Below are 17,786 nucleotides of genomic sequence, written 5' to 3' on the forward strand. Positions count from 1 at the left end.
AGAGATGTGCCTGAGCAGCGGCCCTCCCCAGCCCTATCCCAAATCATACTTATTTTGCATAGGAGATACCATGGTCATGAAGACTGTTCTCCCAGGGTGCGGTTCATTCATTGCATTCTGGGTATGCTGACCCCTGTGATTTCCCCAAATGTGGGAAACTCGACTGCATTATTTAATGCGAACTAGGGGTCATCCAAGCACCGCAAAAGGCCGCCATGCCCTGCATACCCCTTTTCTCTTTTCATAAGCAGACGAGGTTTGAAGCCAACCTTGACCCACTGCTTGGATGACATCACTTGCTGCCTTTCCAATGAAGCAAGTTTAATTTAATAATAGGTGAAAAACCATCCCTACAAAGGTGTTAATCAGATACTTGGCTTTGTGGACACTTTTCAGAGCACAAATTTGTTAGCATAAAAATAAAGCCAGAAAATGAAGAGCTGTTTAATCACTCAATTGGATTTTTCTGCCAGCATATTTCTTTTTCTCTGCAACCCACTGCTAAATTGTGCTTTGTGGCTGTTTTTTTTATAAAATCACTTAATCAAATCTAACTCTGATTACATCAGAGAAGGCCAGGTACCCTACACCATAAGAGGTGGTTTGAAATTGTTACTTGTCTACTTAAAGATCACCAAAATCTGATAACAAGGTCAATTACGTCCCTAGGTGGGATTGAACCACCAACCTTTTGGTTAACAACTGAACACGCTAACTGTTTGTGCCTCAGAGACACTTTGCGAAAGTACATACTGACAAAGGCTAATAAGCATTCATCTAGAACGTTTCCTAGAAAAACTTTAAAAAGTCAATAATCTGGAGAGTTTTTGTAAGATGTTTCTTCCATCAACCAATGAAGAAACACATTGGTACTTTCCCATGATGAGTGAGTGCTTCAGGATCTCTTGCACTTACATGTGCAGCAGAGTACTGTAATGGAAGCATGCTGGGTCCATAACCCAGAGGTAGGCAGATTGAAACTATCCTCTGCTATATGCATTGTTTTTTGTTAATTAAAGTAATCCAAAACTGGGATTGATATTTTTGCTCTTTTATTTTTACTTAAAGTACAATAACTTTTACCATTTTAATTTGTTTTAATAGTATATTGACAGTATTGTTTTCTTTCAAAAATCCACTTAATTTTCTTTACCCTATTATTAAAATGGTAATTGACAAAAACAAACTACATTGTCACCAGAAGAGCAGTACAAAATATACAAGTGATATATTAAAATCATCTTTCCAGCTTTAATTTCAATGATGCCTTGGTGCAACAATTTTGTGAGAAACATCTTCACCCATAAAGAAAGATTTTCTTAATTCCTTACCTGTGTGCTGATTAGATATCACCTTGTTTTCACATTAAACAGACTTCCCCATGAGGAAGCAGCAAGGATGCAGTGACGTTTATGTTTCCTGGTGTCAACCTGTATTATTTCAGTAGACATTGAAATGAGGATGCATCTTGCTGCCTTTCCAATGAAGCAAGTTTAATTCAGTAATAGGTGAAAAACCATTCCTACTAAAGGTGTTAATCAGAGACTTGGCTTTGTGGACACTTTTCAGAGAGCAAATTTGTTAGCATAAACATAAAATCAGAAAATGAAGAGCTGTTTAATCACTCAATTGGACTTTTCTGCCAGCATAATTTTTTTTCTCTGCAACCCACTGCTAAATTGTGCTTCCTAGCTGTTTTTTATAAAATCACTTAATCAAATCTAACTCTGATTACATCAGAGAAGGCCGGGTACCCTACACCATAAGAGGGGGTTTGAAATTTTGACTTGTCTACTTAAAGATCACCAAAATCTGATAACAAGGTCAATTACGTCCCTGGGTGGGATTGAATCACCAACCTTTAGGTTAATAGCCATACACACTAACTGATTGCGCCACAGCGACACTTTGCGAAAGTACATACTGACAAAGGCTAATAAGCATTCATCTAGAACGTTTCCTAGAAAAACTTTAAAAAGTCAATAATCTGGAGAATTTTTGTAAGAAACACATTGGTACTTTCCCATGATGAGTGAGTGCTTCAGGATCTCTTGCACTTACATGGGCTATTAACCAAAAGGTTCCCACCCAGTGATGTAATTGACCTTGTGATCAGATTTTGGTGATCTTTAAGTAGACAAGTCAAAATTTCAAACCCCCTCTTATGGTGTAGGGTACCTGGCCTTCTCTGACGTAATCAGAGTTAGATTTAATTAAGGTGCGCAAGGGCATAGAAGGGAGCGGTTTAAGAAAAGAGAAGTGGAAACAGACAGCAAACTAGGCTGGAGAGAGACCTGAGACAAAGAGATCTGAATTATACGAGAGCCGACCAGGGGAAACACAAATTATGCAGTCAAGTTTCCCACATTTGGGGAAATCGCAGGAGCAGCACACCCAGAGTGCAATGGGTGAGCCTTGCCCTGGGAGAAGCACCTTCATGATCATAGTATCTCACCTGGCAGGTAAGTAGGAGTTGGGCTAGTGCTGGGGAGGGTCGCTGCTCGGGTACGCCCCTGTCAAGTGAAGGAGATCCAACTGAGGCAGCACAAGGGAACTCTCGAAAGAAGAACAAGGCTAGAGGAAGATCTGAGACAAAGAAATCTGACTTTTACCAGAGCTGACCAGAGGAAAGCACAAACACAGTCCCCCACTACCACCAGGAAACATTAACGCCACTGCATCCTTGCTGCTTTCTCATGTGGAAGTCTATTTAATGTGAAAACAAGGTGATATCTAATTAGCACACAGAAAAGAAAATTAAGTGAATTTTTGAAAGAAAACAATACTGTCAATATACTATTAAAACAAATTAAAATGGTAAAAGTTATTGTACTTTAAGTAAAAATAAAAGAGCAAAAATGTCAATCCCAGTTTTGGATTACTTTAATTAACAAAAAAAATGCATATAGCAGAGGATAGTTTCAATCTGCCTACCTCTGGGTTATGGACCCAGCATGCTTCCATTACAGTACTCTGCTGCACATGTAAGTGCAAGAGATCCTGAAGCACTCACTCATCATGGGAAAGTACCAATGTGTTTCTTCATTGGTTGATGGAAGAAACATCTTACAAAAACTCTCCAGATTATTGACTTTTTAAAGTTTTTCTAGGAAACGTTCTAGATGAATGCTTATTAGCCTTTGTCAGTATGTACGTTTGTAAAGTGTCTCTGTGGCGCAATCTGTTAGTGTGTTTGGTTATTAATCAAAGGGTTGGTGGTTCAATCCCACCCAGGGATGTAATTGACCTTGTTATCAGATTTTGGTGATCTTTAAGTAGACAAGTCAAAATTTCAAACCCCCTTCTTATGGTGTAGGGTACCTGGCCTACTCTGATGTAATCAGAGTTAGATTTGAATAAGTGATTTTATAAAAAAAACAGCTAGGAAGCACAATTTAGCAGTGGGTTGCAGAGAAAAAGAAATATGCTGGCAGAAAAATCCAATTGAGTGATTAAACAGCTCTTCATTTTCTGGCTTTATTTTTATGCTAACGAATTTGTTCTCTGAAAAGTGTCCACAAAGCCAAGTATCTGATTAACATATTTGTAGGGATGGTTTTTCACCTATTACTAAATTAAACTTGCTTCATTGGAAAGGCAGCAAGATGCATCCTCATTTCAATATCTACTGAAATAATACAGGTTGACACCAGGAAACATTAACGCCACTGCATCTTTGCTGTTTTCTCATGTGGAAGTCTGTTTAATGTGAAAACAAGGTGATATCTAATTAGCACACAGGTAAGGAATTAAGAACATCTTTATTTAAGGGTGAAGATGTTTCTCACAAAATCGTTGCCCCAATGCATCATTGAAATTCAAGCTGGAAAGATGATTTTAATATATCACTTGTACATTTTGTATTGCTCTTCTGGTGACAATGTAGTTTGTTTTTGTCAATTACCATTTTAATAATCGGGTAAAGAAAATTAATAGGATTTTTGAAAGAAAACAATACTGTCAATATACTATTAAAACAAATTAAAATGGTAAAAGTTATTGTACTTTAAGTAAAAATAAAAGAGCAAAAATATCAATCCCAGTTTTGGATTACTTTAATTAACAAAAAAAATGCATATAGCAGAGGATAGTTTCAATCTGCCTACCTCTGGGTTATGGACCCAGCATGCTTCCATTACAGTACTCTGCTGCACATGTAAGTGCAAGAGATCCTGAAGCACTCACTCATCATGGGAAAGTACCAATGTGTTTCTTCATTGGTTGATGGAAGAAACATCTTACAAAAACTCTCCACATTATTGACTTTTTAAAATGTTTCTAGGAATCGTTCTAGATGAATGCTTATTAGCCTTTGTCAGTATGTTCTTTTGCAAAGTGTCGCTGTGGCGCAATCAGTTAGTGTGTAAGGCTATTAACCAAAAGGTTGGTGATTCAATCCCACCAAGGGACTTAATTGACCTTGTTATCAGATTTTGGTGATCTTTAAGTAGACAAGTCAAAATTTCAAACCCCCTGTTATGGTGTAGGGTACCTGGCCTTCTCTAATGTAATCAGAGTTAGATTTGATTCAGTGATTTTATAAAAACAGCTAGGAAGAACAATTTAGCAGTGGGTTGCAGAGAAAAAGAAATATGCTGGCAGAAAAATCCAATTGAGTGATTAAACAGCTCTTCATTTTCTGGCTTTATTTTTATACTAACAAATTTGTTCTCTGAAAAGTGTCCACAAAGCCAAGTCTCTGATTAACACCTTTGTAGGGATGGTTTTTCACCTATTACTAAATTAAACTTGCTTCATTGGAAAGGCAGCAAGATGCATCTTCATTTCAATGTCTACTGAAATAATACAGGTTGACACCAGGAAACATTAACGCCACTGCATCCTTGCTGCTTTCGCATGTGGAAGTCTGTTTAATATGAAAACAAGGTGATATCTAATTAGCACACAGGTAAGGAATTAAGAAAATCTTTATTTAAGGGTGAAGATGTTTCTCACAAAATCGTTGCCCCAATGCATCATTGAAATTCAAGCTGGAAAGATGATTTTAATATATCACTTGTACATTTTGTATTGCTCTTCTGGTGACAATGTAGTTTGTTTTTGTCAATTACCATTTTAATAATTGGGTAAAGAAAATTAAGTGGATTTTTGAAAGAAAACAATACTGTCAATATACTATTAAAACAAATTAAAATGGTAAAAGTTATTGTACTTTAAGTAAAAATAAAAGCTAAAATATCAATCCCAGTTTTGGATTACTTTAATGAACAAAAAAAAAAAATTCATATAGCAAAGGATAGTTTCAATCTGCCTACCTCTGGGTTATGGGCCCAGCATGCTTCCATTGCAGTACTCTGCTGCACATGTAAGTGCAAGAGATCCTGAAGCACTCACTCATCATGCGAAAGTACCAATGTGTTTCTTCATTGGTTGCTGGAAGAAACATCTTACAAAAACTCTCCAGATTATTGACTTTTTAAAGTTTTTCTAGGAAACGTTCTAGATGAATGCTTATTAGTCTTTGTCAGTATGTGCTTTTTGCAAAGTGTCTCTGTGGCGCAATCTGTTAGTGTGTTCAGCTATTTATCAAAAGGTTGGTGGTTCAATCCCACCCAGGGACGTAATTGACCTTGTGATCAGATTTTGGTGATATTTAAGTAGACAAGTCAAAATTGCAAACCCCCTCTTATGGTATAGGGTACCTGGCCTTCTCTGATGTAATCAGAGTTAGATTTGATTAAGTGATTTTATAAAAAAACAGCTAGGAAGCACAATTTAGCAGTGGGTTGCAGAGAAAAAGAAAAATGCTGGCAGAAAAATCCAATTGAGTGATTAAACAGCTCTTCATTTTCTGGCTTTATTTTTATGATTACAAATTTGTTCTCTGAAAAGTGTCCACAAAGCCAAGTATCTGATTAACATCTTTGTAGGGATGGTTTTTCACCTATTACTAAATTAAACTTGCTTCATTGGAAAGGCAGCAAGATGCATCCTCATTTCAATATCTACGGAAATAATACAGGTTGACACCAGGAAACATTAACGCCACTGCATATTTGCTGTTTTCGCATGTGAAAGTCTGTTTAATGTGAAAACAAGGTGATATCTAATTAGCACACAGGTAAGGAATTAAGAAAATCTTTATTTAAGGGTGAAGGTGTTTCTCACAAAATCGTTGCCCAAATGCATCATTGAAATTCAAGCTGGAAAGATGATTTTAATATATCACTTGTACATTTTGTATTGCTCTTCTGGTGACAATGTAGTTTGTTTTTGTCAATTACCATTTTAATAATCGGGTAAAGAAAATTAATTGGATTTTTGAAAGAAAACAATACTGTCAATATACTATTAAAACAAATTAAAATGGTAAAAGTTATTGTACTTTAAGTAAAAATAAAAGACCAAAAATATCAATCCCAGTTTTGGATTACTTTAATTAACAAAAAAAATGCATATAGCAGAGGATAGTTTCAATCTGCCTACCTCTGGGTTATGGGCCCAGCATTTTTCCATTGCAGTACTCTGCTGCACATGTAAGTGCAAGAGATCCTGAAGCACTCACTCATCATGGGAAAGTACCAATGTGTTTCTTCGTTGGTTGATGGAAGAAACATCTTACAAAAACTCTCCAGATTATTGACTTTTTAAAGTTTTTCTAGGAAACGTTCTAGATGAATGCTTATTAGCCTTTGTCAGTATGTACGTTTGTAAAGTGTCTCTGTGGCGCAATCTGTTAGTGTGTTTGGTTATTAATCAAAGAGTTGGTGGTTCAATCCCACCCAGGGATGTAATTGACCTTGTTATCAGATTTTGGTGATCTTTAAGTAGACAAGTCAAAATTTCAAACCCCCTTCTTATGGTGTAGGGTACCTGGCCTACTCTGATGTAATCAGAGTTAGATTTGAATAAGTGATTTTATAAAAAAAACAGCTAGGAAGCACAATTTAGCAGTGGGTTGCAGAGAAAAAGAAATATGCTGGCAGAAAAATCCAATTGAGTGATTAAACAGCTCTTCATTTTCTGGCTTTATTTTTATGCTAACGAATTTGTTCTCTGAAAAGTGTCCACAAAGCCAAGTATCTGATTAACATATTTGTAGGGATGGTTTTTCACCTATTACTAAATTAAACTTGCTTCATTGGAAAGGCAGCAAGATGCATCCTCATTTCAATATCTACTGAAATAATACAGGTTGACACCAGGAAACATTAACGCCACTGCATCCTTGCTGCTTTCTCATGTGGAAGTCTGTTTAATGTGAAAACAAGGTGATATCTAATTAGCACACAGGTAAGGAATTAAGAAAATCTTTATTTAAGGGTGAAGATGTTTCTCACAAAATCGTTGCCCCAATGCATCATTGAAATTCAAGCTGGAAAGATGATTTTAATATATCACTTGTACATTTTGTATTGCTCTTCTGGTGACAATGTAGTTTGTTTTTGTCAATTACCATTTTAATAATCGGGTAAAGAAAATTAATTGGATTTTTGAAAGAAAACAATACTGTCAATATACTATTAAAACAAATTAAAATGGTAAAAGTTATTGTACTTTAAGTAAAAATAAAAGCTAAAATATCAATCCCAGTTTTGGATTACTTTAATGAACAAAAAAAAAATGCATATAGCAAAGGATAGTTTCAATCTGCCTACCTCTGGGTTATGGGCCCAGCATGCTTCCATTGCAGTACTCTGCTGCACATGTAAGTGCAAGAGATCCTGAAGCACTCACTCATCATGCGAAAGTACCAATGTGTTTCTTCATTGGTTGCTGGAAGAAACATCTTACAAAAACTCTCCAGATTATTGACTTTTTAAAGTTTTTCTAGGAAACGTTCTAGATGAATGCTTATTAGTCTTTGTCAGTATAGATTTTTCGCAAAGTGTCTCTGTGGCGCAATCGGTTAGTGTGTTCAGCTATTGATCAAAAGGTTGGTGGTTCAATCCCATCCAGGGACGTAATTGACCTTGTGATCAAATTTTGGTAATATTTAAGTAGACAAGTCAAAATTGCAAACCCCCTCTTATGGTGTAGGGTACCTGGCCTTCTCTGATGTAATCAGAGTTAGATTTCATTAAGTGATTTTATAAAAAAACAGCTAGGAAGCACAATTTAGCAGTGGGTTGCAGAGAAAAAGAAAAATGCTGGCAGAAAAATCCAATTGAGTGATTAAACAGCTCTTCATTTTCTGGCTTTATTTTAATGATAACAAATTTGTTCTCTGAAAAGTGTCCACAAAGCCAAGTATCTGATTAACATCTTTGTAGGGATGGTTTTTCACCTATTACTAAATTAAACTTGCTTCATTGGAAAGGCAGCAAGATGCATCCTCATTTCAATATCTACGGAAATAATACAGGTTGACACCAGGAAACATTAACGCCACTGCATCTTTGCTGTTTTCTCATGTGGAAGTCTGTTTAATGTGAAAACAAGGTGATATCTAATTAGCACACAGGTAAGGAATTAAGAACATCTTTATTTAAGGGTGAAGATGTTTCTCACAAAATCGTTGCCCCAATGCATCATTGAAATTCAAGCTGGAAAGATGATTTTAATATATCACTTGTACATTTTGTATTGCTCTTCTGGTGACAATGTAGTTTGTTTTTGTCAATTACCATTTTAATAATCGGGTAAAGAAAATTAATAGGATTTTTGAAAGAAAACAATACTGTCAATATACTATTAAAACAAATTAAAATGGTAAAAGTTATTGTACTTTAAGTAAAAATAAAAGAGCAAAAATATCAATCCCAGTTTTGGATTACTTTAATTAACAAAAAAAATGCATATAGCAGAGGATAGTTTCAATCTGCCTACCTCTGGGTTATGGACCCAGCATGCTTCCATTACAGTACTCTGCTGCACATGTAAGTGCAAGAGATCCTGAAGCACTCACTCATCATGGGAAAGTACCAATGTGTTTCTTCATTGGTTGATGGAAGAAACATCTTACAAAAACTCTCCACATTATTGACTTTTTAAAATGTTTCTAGGAATCGTTCTAGATGAATGCTTATTAGCCTTTGTCAGTATGGTCTTTTGCAAAGTGTCGCTGTGGCGCAATCAGTTAGTGTGTAAGGCTATTAACCAAAAGGTTGGTGGTTCAATCCCACCAAGGGACTTAATTGACCTTGTTATCAGATTTTGGTGATCTTTAAGTAGACAAGTCAAAATTTCAAACCCCCTGTTATGGTGTAGGGTACCTGGCCTTCTCTAATGTAATCAGAGTTAGATTTGATTCAGTGATTTTATAAAAACAGCTAGGAAGAACAATTTAGCAGTGGGTTGCAGAGAAAAAGAAATATGCTGGCAGAAAAATCCAATTGAGTGATTAAACAGCTCTTCATTTTCTGGCTTTATTTTTATACTAACAAATTTGTTCTCTGAAAAGTGTCCACAAAGCCAAGTCTCTGATTAACACCTTTGTAGGGATGGTTTTTCACCTATTACTAAATTAAACTTGCTTCATTGGAAAGGCAGCAAGATGCATCTTCATTTCAATGTCTACTGAAATAATACAGGTTGACACCAGGAAACATTAACGCCACTGCATCCTTGCCGCTTTCGCATGTGGAAGTCTGTTTAATGTGAAAACAAGGTGATATCTAATTAGCACACAGGTAAGGAATTAAGAAAATCTTTATTTAAGGGTGAAGATGTTTCTCACAAAATCGTTGCCCCAATGCATCATTGAAATTCAAGCTGGAAAGATTATTTTAATATATCACTTGTACATTTTGTATTGCTCTTCTGGTGACAATGTAGTTTGTTTTTGTCAATTACCATTTTAATAATCGGGTAAAGAAAATTAAGTGGATTTTTGAAAGAAAACAATACTGTCAATATACTATTAAAACAAATTAAAATGGTAAAAGTTATTGTACTTTAAGTAAAAATAAAAGCTAAAATATCAATCCCAGTTTTGGATTACTTTAATGAACAAAAAAAAAAATTCATATAGCAAAGGATAGTTTCAATCTGCCTACCTCTGGGTTATGGGCCCAGCATGCTTCCATTGCAGTACTCTGCTGCACATGTAAGTGCAAGAGATCCTGAAGCACGCACTCATCATGCGAAAGTACCAATGTGTTTCTTCATTGGTTGCTGGAAGAAACATCTTACAAAAACTCTCCAGATTATTGACTTTTTAAAGTTTTTCTAGGAAACGTTCTAGATGAATGCTTATTAGTCTTTGTCAGTATGTGCTTTTTGCAAAGTGTCTCTGTGGCGCAATCGGTTAGTGTGTTCAACTATTTATCAAAAGGTTGGTGGTTCAATCCCACCCAGGGACGTAATTGACCTTGTGATCAGATTTTGGTGATATTTAAGTAGACAAGTCAAAATTGCAAACCCCCTCTTATGGTATAGGGTACCTGGCCTTCTCTGATGTAATCAGAGTTAGATTTGATTAAGTGATTTTATAAAAAAACAGCTAGGAAGCACAATTTAGCAGTGGGTTGCAGAGAAAAAGAAAAATGCTGGCAGAAAAATCCAATTGAGTGATTAAACAGCTCTTCATTTTCTGGCTTTATTTTTATGATTACAAATTTGTTCTCTGAAAAGTGTCCACAAAGCCAAGTATCTGATTAACATCTTTGTAGGGATGGTTTTTCACCTATTACTAAATTAAACTTGCTTCATTGGAAAGGCAGCAAGATGCATCCTCATTTCAATATCTACGGAAATAATACAGGTTGACACCAGGAAACATTAACGCCACTGCATATTTGCTGTTTTCGCATGTGAAAGTCTGTTTAATGTGAAAACAAGGTGATATCTAATTAGCACACAGGTAAGGAATTAAGAAAATCTTTATTTAAGGGTGAAGGTGTTTCTCACAAAATCGTTGCCCCAATGCATCATTGAAATTCAAGCTGGAAAGATGATTTTAATATATCACTTGTACATTTTGTATTGCTCTTCTGGTGACAATGTAGTTTGTTTTTGTCAATTACCATTTAAATAATCGGGTAAAGAAAATTAATTGGATTTTTGAAAGAAAACAATACTGTTAATATACTATTAAAACAAATTAAAATGGTAAAAGTTATTGTACTTTAAGTAAAAATAAAAGAGCAAAAATATCAATCCCAGTTTTGGATTACTTTAATTAACAAAAAAAAATGCATATAGCAGAGGATAGTTTCAATCTGCCTACCTCTGGGTTATGGGCCCAGCATTTTTCCATTGCAGTACTCTGCTGCACATGTAAGTGCAAGAGATCCTGAAGCACTCACTCATCATGGGAAAGTACCAATGTGTTTCTTCGTTGGTTGATGGAAGAAACATCTTACAAAAACTCTCCAGATTATTGACTTTTTAAAGTTTTTCTAGGAAACGTTCTAGATGAATGCTTATTAGCCTTTGTCAGTATGTACGTTTGTAAAGTGTCTCTGTGGCGCAATCTGTTAGTGTGTTTGGTTATTAATCAAAGAGTTGGTGGTTCAATCCCACCCAGGGATGTAATTGACCTTGTTATCAGATTTTGGTGATCTTTAAGTAGACAAGTCAAAATTTCAAACCCCCTTCTTATGGTGTAGGGTACCTGGCCTACTCTGATGTAATCAGAGTTAGATTTGAATAAGTGATTTTATAAAAAAAACAGCTAGGAAGCACAATTTAGCAGTGGGTTGCAGAGAAAAAGAAATATGCTGGCAGAAAAATCCAATTGAGTGATTAAACAGCTCTTCATTTTCTGGCTTTATTTTTATGCTAACGAATTTGTTCTCTGAAAAGTGTCCACAAAGCCAAGTATCTGATTAACATATTTGTAGGGATGGTTTTTCACCTATTACTAAATTAAACTTGCTTCATTGGAAAGACAGCAAGATGCATCCTCATTTCAATATCTACTGAAATAATACAGGTTGACACCAGGAAACATTAACGCCACTGCATCCTTGCTGCTTTCTCATGTGGAAGTCTGTTTAATGTGAAAACAAGGTGATATCTAATTAGCACACAGGTAAGGAATTAAGAAAATCTTTATTTAAGGGTGAAGATGTTTCTCACAAAATCGTTGCCCCAATGCATCATTGAAATTCAAGCTGGAAAGATGATTTTAATATATCACTTGTACATTTTGTATTGCTCTTCTGGTGACAATGTAGTTTGTTTTTGTCAATTACCATTTTAATAATCGGGTAAAGAAAATTAATTGGATTTTTGAAAGAAAACAATACTGTCAATATACTATTAAAACAAATTAAAATGGTAAAAGTTATTGTACTTTAAGTAAAAATAAAAGCTAAAATATCAATCCCAGTTTTGGATTACTTTAATGAACAAAAAAAAAATGCATATAGCAAAGGATAGTTCCAATCTGCCTACCTCTGGGTTATGGGCCCAGCATGCTTCCATTGCAGTACTCTGCTGCACATGTAAGTGCAAGAGATCCTGAAGCACTCACTCATCATGCGAAAGTACCAATGTGTTTCTTCATTGGTTGCTGGAAGAAACATCTTACAAAAACTCTCCAGATTATTAACTTTTTAAAGTTTTTCTAGGAAACGTTCTAGATGAATGCTTATTAGTCTTTGTCAGTATGGATTTTTCGCAAAGTGTCTCTGTGGCGCAATCGGTTAGTGTGTTCAGCTATTGATCAAAAGGTTGGTTGTTCAATCCCATCCAGGGACGTAATTGACCTTGTGATCAAATTTTGGTAATATTTAAGTAGACAAGTCAAAATTGCAAACCCCCTCTTATGGTGTAGGGTACCTGGCCTTCTCTGATGTAATCAGAGTTAGATTTCATTAAGTGATTTTATAAAAAAACAGCTAGGAAGCACAATTTAGCAGTGGGTTGCAGAGAAAAAGAAAAATGCTGGCAGAAAAATCCAATTGAGTGATTAAACAGCTCTTCATTTTCTGGCTTTATTTTAATGATAACAAATTTGTTCTCTGAAAAGTGTCCACAAAGCCAAGTATCTGATGAACATCTTTGTAGGGATGGTTTTTCACCTATTACTAAATTAAACTTGCTTCATTGGAAAGGCAGCAAGATGCATCCTCATTTCAATATCTACGGAAATAATACAGGTTGACACCAGGAAACATTAACGCCACTGCATCTTTGCTGTTTTCTCATGTGGAAGTCTGTTTAATGTGAAAACAAGGTGATATCTAATTAGCACACAGGTAAGGAATTAAGAACATCTTTATTTAAGGGTGAAGATGTTTCTCACAAAATCGTTGCCCCAATGCATCATTGAAATTCAAGCTGGAAAGATGATTTTAATATATCACTTGTACATTTTGTATTGCTCTTCTGGTGACAATGTAGTTTGTTTTTGTCAATTATCATTTTAATAATCGGGTAAAGAAAATTAATAGGATTTTTGAAAGAAAACAATACTGTCAATATACTATTAAAACAAATTAAAATGGTAAAAGTTATTGTACTTTAAGTAAAAATAAAAGAGCAAAAATATCAATCCCAGTTTTGGATTACTTTAATTAACAAAAAAAATGCGTATAGCAGAGGATAGTTTCAATCTGCCTACCTCTGGGTTATGGACCCAGCATGCTTCCATTACAGTACTCTGCTGCACATGTAAGTGCAAGAGATCCTGAAGCACTCACTCATCATGGGAAAGTACCAATGTGTTTCTTCATTGGTTGATGGAAGAAACATCTTACAAAAACTCTCCACATTATTGACTTTTTAAAATGTTTCTAGGAATCGTTCTAGATGAATGCTTATTAGCCTTTGTCAGTATGTTCTTTTGCAAAGTGTCGCTGTGGCGCAATCAGTTAGTGTGTAAGGCTATTAACCAAAAGGTTGGTGGTTCAATCCCACCAAGGGACTTAATTGACCTTGTTATCAGATTTTGGTGATCTTTAAGTAGACAAGTCAAAATTTCAAACCCCCTGTTATGGTGTAGGGTACCTGGCCTTCTCTAATGTAATCAGAGTTAGATTTGATTCAGTGATTTTATAAAAACAGCTAGGAAGAACAATTTAGCAGTGGGTTGCAGAGAAAAAGAAATATGCTGGCAGAAAAATCCAATTGAGTGATTAAACAGCTCTTCATTTTCTGGCTTTATTTTTATACTAACAAATTTGTTCTCTGAAAAGTGTCCACAAAGCCAAGTCTCTGATTAACACCTTTGTAGGGATGGTTTTTCACCTATTACTAAATTAAACTTGCTTCATTGGAAAGGCAGCAAGATGCATCTTCATTTCAATGTCTACTGAAATAATACAGGTTGACACCAGGAAACATTAACGCCACTGCATCCTTGCCGCTTTCGCATGTGGAAGTCTGTTTAATGTGAAAACAAGGTGATATCTAATTAGCACACAGGTAAGGAATTAAGAAAATCTTTATTTAAGGGTGAAGATGTTTCTCACAAAATTGTTGCCCCAATGCATCATTGAAATTCAAGCTGGAAAGATGATTTTAATATATCACTTGTACATTTTGTATTGCTCTTCTGGTGACAATGTAGTTTGTTTTTGTCAATTACCATTTTAATAATCGGGTAAAGAAAATTAATTGGATTTTTGAAAGAAAACAATACTGTCAATATACTATTAAAACAAATTAAAATGGTAAAAGTTATTGTACTTTAAGTAAAAATAAAAGAGCAAAAATATCAATCCCAGTTTTGGATTACTTTAATTAACAAAAAAAAATGCATATAGCAGAGGATAGTTTCAATCTGCCTACCTCTGGGTTATGGACCCAGCATGCTTCCATTACAGTACTCTGCTGCACATGTAAGTGCAAAAGATCCTGAAGCACTCACTCATCATGGGAAAGTACCAATGTGTTTCTTCATTGGTTGATGGAAGAAACATCTTACAAAAACTCTCCACATTATTGACTTTTTAAAATGTTTCTAGGAATCGTTCTAGATGAATGCTTATTAGCCTTTGTCAGTATGTACTTTTGCAAAGTGTCGCTGTGGCGCAATCAGTTAGTGTGTAAGGCTATTAACCAAAAGGTTGGTGGTTCAATCCCACCCAGGGACTTAATTGACCTTGTTATCAGATTTTGGTGATCTTTAAGTAGACAAGTCAAAATTTCAAACCCCCTGTTATGGTGTAGGGTACCTGGCCTTCTCTGATGTAATCAGAGTTAGATTTGATTCAGTGATTTTATAAAAACAGCTAGTAAGCACAATTTAGCAGTGGGTTGCAGAGAAAAAGAAATATGCTGGCAGAAAAATCCAATTGAGTGATTAAACAGCTCTTCATTTTCTGGCTTTATTTTTATGCTAACAAATTTGTGCTCTGAAAAGTGTCCACAAAGCCAAGTATCTGATTAACACCTTTGTAGGAATGGTTTTTCACCTATTATTAAATTAAACTTGCTTCATTGGAAAGGCAGCAAGTGATGTCATCCAAGCAGTGGGTCAAAGTTGGCTTCAAACCTCGTCTGCTTATGAAAAGAGAAAAGGGGTATGCAGGGCATGGCGGCCTTTTGCGGTGCTTGGATGACCCCTAGTTCGCATTAAATAATGCAGTCGAGTTTCCCACATTTGGGGAAATCACAGGGGTCAGCATACCCAGAATGCAATGAATGAACCGCACCCTGGGAGAACAGTCTTCATGACCATGGTATCTCCTATGCAAAATAAGTATGATTTGTGATAGGGCTGGGGAGGGCCGCTGCTCAGGCACATCTCTGTCAAGTAAAGGAGATTCAACTGAGGCAGCACAAGGGAACTCTCATCTGGGGACAACAACTGCAGGGAGAACACATATTTTCAGACGAACATGGGAGGGCAGAAGGCTGCCTAATACTGAAGCACCCCCAAACAACAAACCAAATGCAACAACTAGTGCAAGCATTCCTGGGGGAAGGCCTGCAGCAGATGGATTTGCATATGGCGATGTCATCCAAGCAGTGGGTCAAAGTTGGCTTCAACCCTCGTCTGCATATGAAAAGAGAAAAGGGGCGTGCAGGGCAATGCGGCCTTTTGCGGCACTTGGATGACCCCTAGTTCGCATTAAACACCTCCACCCTCCGTCGGTGTGGGGCTCATGTTGGCTATGCCCCAGCCCCTGAAGGATTCAAGCTGATTTCTTGCAGCAGCTGGGCACTGTAACATCTCCAGAGCTGCTCTGTAAGGCAAGTAAAAGGGTGTGGGCCCTGCAGCACTACCTGTAGTTCGCATTGTGCGAGACCCCTAGTTCGCATTAAACACCCCCACCCTCCTTCGGTGTGGGGCTCATGTTGGCCATGCCCCAGCCCCTGAAGCATTCACGCTGATTTCTTGCAGCAGCTGGGCACTGTAACAGCTCAAGAGCTGCTCTATAAGGCAAGTAAAAGGGTGTGGGCCCTGCAGCACTACCTGTAGTTTGCATTGTGCATTGGAAGGCACAAAGTAAGCAGACGGGAGGAGAAGTCAGGATAGTGCACAAGGGTATAAACGGGAGGGGCTCAAGAAAAAAGAAGTGGAAACAGACAGCAAACTAGGCTTCCAATGCACAATGCAAACTACAGGTAGTGCTGCAGGGCCCACACCCTTTTACTTGCCTTACAGAGCAGCTCTGGAGCTGTTTAATCACTCAATTGGATTTTTCTGCCAGCATAATTTTTCTCTTACGTCCTAGAGGATGCTGGGGACTCCGTAAGGACCATGAGGGATAGACGGGCTCCGCAGGAGACATGGGCACTTTAAGAAAGACTTTAGATCTGGGTGTGCACTGGCTCCTCCCTCTATGCCCCTCCTCCAGACCTCAGTTTACTACTGTGCCCAGAGGAGACTGGGTGCTTTTCAGAGAGCTCTCCTGAGTTTCCTGACAGAAAGTATATTTGTTAGATTTTTTTATTTTCAGGGAGCCTGCTGGCAACAGACTCCCTGCATCGAGGGGCGGAGGGGAGAGATGCACACCTACTTCTGTGAGTTGATAGGCTCTGCTTCTTAGGCTACTGTACAGCATTAGCTCCAGAGGGATCGGTACGCAGGTCTCACCCTCGCCGTCCGTCCCAGAGCCGCGCCGCCGTCCCCCTCGCAGAGCCGGAAGATAGAAGCCGGGTGAGTATGAGAAGAAAAGAAGACTTCAGAGGCGGCGGAAGACTTCATGATCTTCACTGAGGTAACGCACAGCAGTAAAGCTGTGCTCCATTGCTCCAATACACCTCACACACGGCAGTCAGTGTAAGGGTGAAGGGCGCAGGGGGGACGCCCTGGGCAGCAATATAGACCTCTCTTTGGCAAAATAAATATATATGCAGCTAGGCACTGTATATATATATAAGAGCCCCCGCCATTTTTTTACTATATTTGAGCGGGACAGAAGCCCGTCGCTGAGGGGGTGGGGCTTCTCCCTCAGCACTCACCAGCGCCATTTTCTCCACAGCACCGCTGAGGGGAAGCTCCACGGACTCTCCCCTGCTTATACCACGGTAGAAAGAGGGTCTTAAAGAAGAGGGGGGCACATAATTAGGCGCATATATATATGGAAATACAGCGCTACTGGGTAAACATAAAATTATTGTGTTTTTTTCCTGGGTCATATAGCGCTGGGGTGTGTGCTGGCATACTCTCTCTCTCTGTCTCTCCAAAGGGCCTTGTTGGGGAACTGTCCTCAGATAAGAGGATTCCCTGAGTGTATGGTGTGTCGGTACACGTGTGTCGACATGTCTGAGGTAGAAGGCTCTCCTAGAGAGGAGCAGGAGCAAATTAATGTGGTGTCTCCATCGACAACGCCGACACCTGACTGGATGGATATGTGGAATGTTTTAAGTGCTAATGTAAACTTATTACACAAGAGATTAGACAAAGCTGAAGCTAGGGAACAGTCAGGGAGTCAACCCATGCCTGTCCCTATGTCGCAGGGACCTTCGGGGTCTCAAAAGCG

At 37.5% G+C, this 17,786-nt stretch overlaps 1 non-coding gene and 2 pseudogenes across 1 annotated transcript; 1 reads left to right on the forward strand and 2 right to left on the reverse strand.

Moving 5' to 3' along the window:
• The first annotated feature begins 45 nt into the window (after nucleotides 1–45).
• On the forward strand, nucleotides 46–224 carry LOC135015417 (U1 spliceosomal RNA; annotated as a pseudogene).
• Nucleotides 225–2,307: 2,083 nt separating this feature from the next.
• LOC135015210 (U1 spliceosomal RNA) lies at nucleotides 2,308–2,470 on the reverse strand. Its single transcript, XR_010213556.1, has one exon. It is a non-coding gene; the product is annotated as a U1 spliceosomal RNA (small nuclear RNA).
• A 12,911-nt stretch (nucleotides 2,471–15,381) lies between these two features.
• LOC135015418 (U1 spliceosomal RNA) lies at nucleotides 15,382–15,560 on the reverse strand (annotated as a pseudogene).
• Nucleotides 15,561–17,786: the final 2,226 nt, after the last annotated feature.

This window comes from Pseudophryne corroboree, unplaced genomic scaffold, assembly GCF_028390025.1.
Source record: "Pseudophryne corroboree isolate aPseCor3 unplaced genomic scaffold, aPseCor3.hap2 scaffold_294, whole genome shotgun sequence".
Classification (NCBI taxonomy): domain Eukaryota; kingdom Metazoa; phylum Chordata; class Amphibia; order Anura; family Myobatrachidae; genus Pseudophryne; species Pseudophryne corroboree.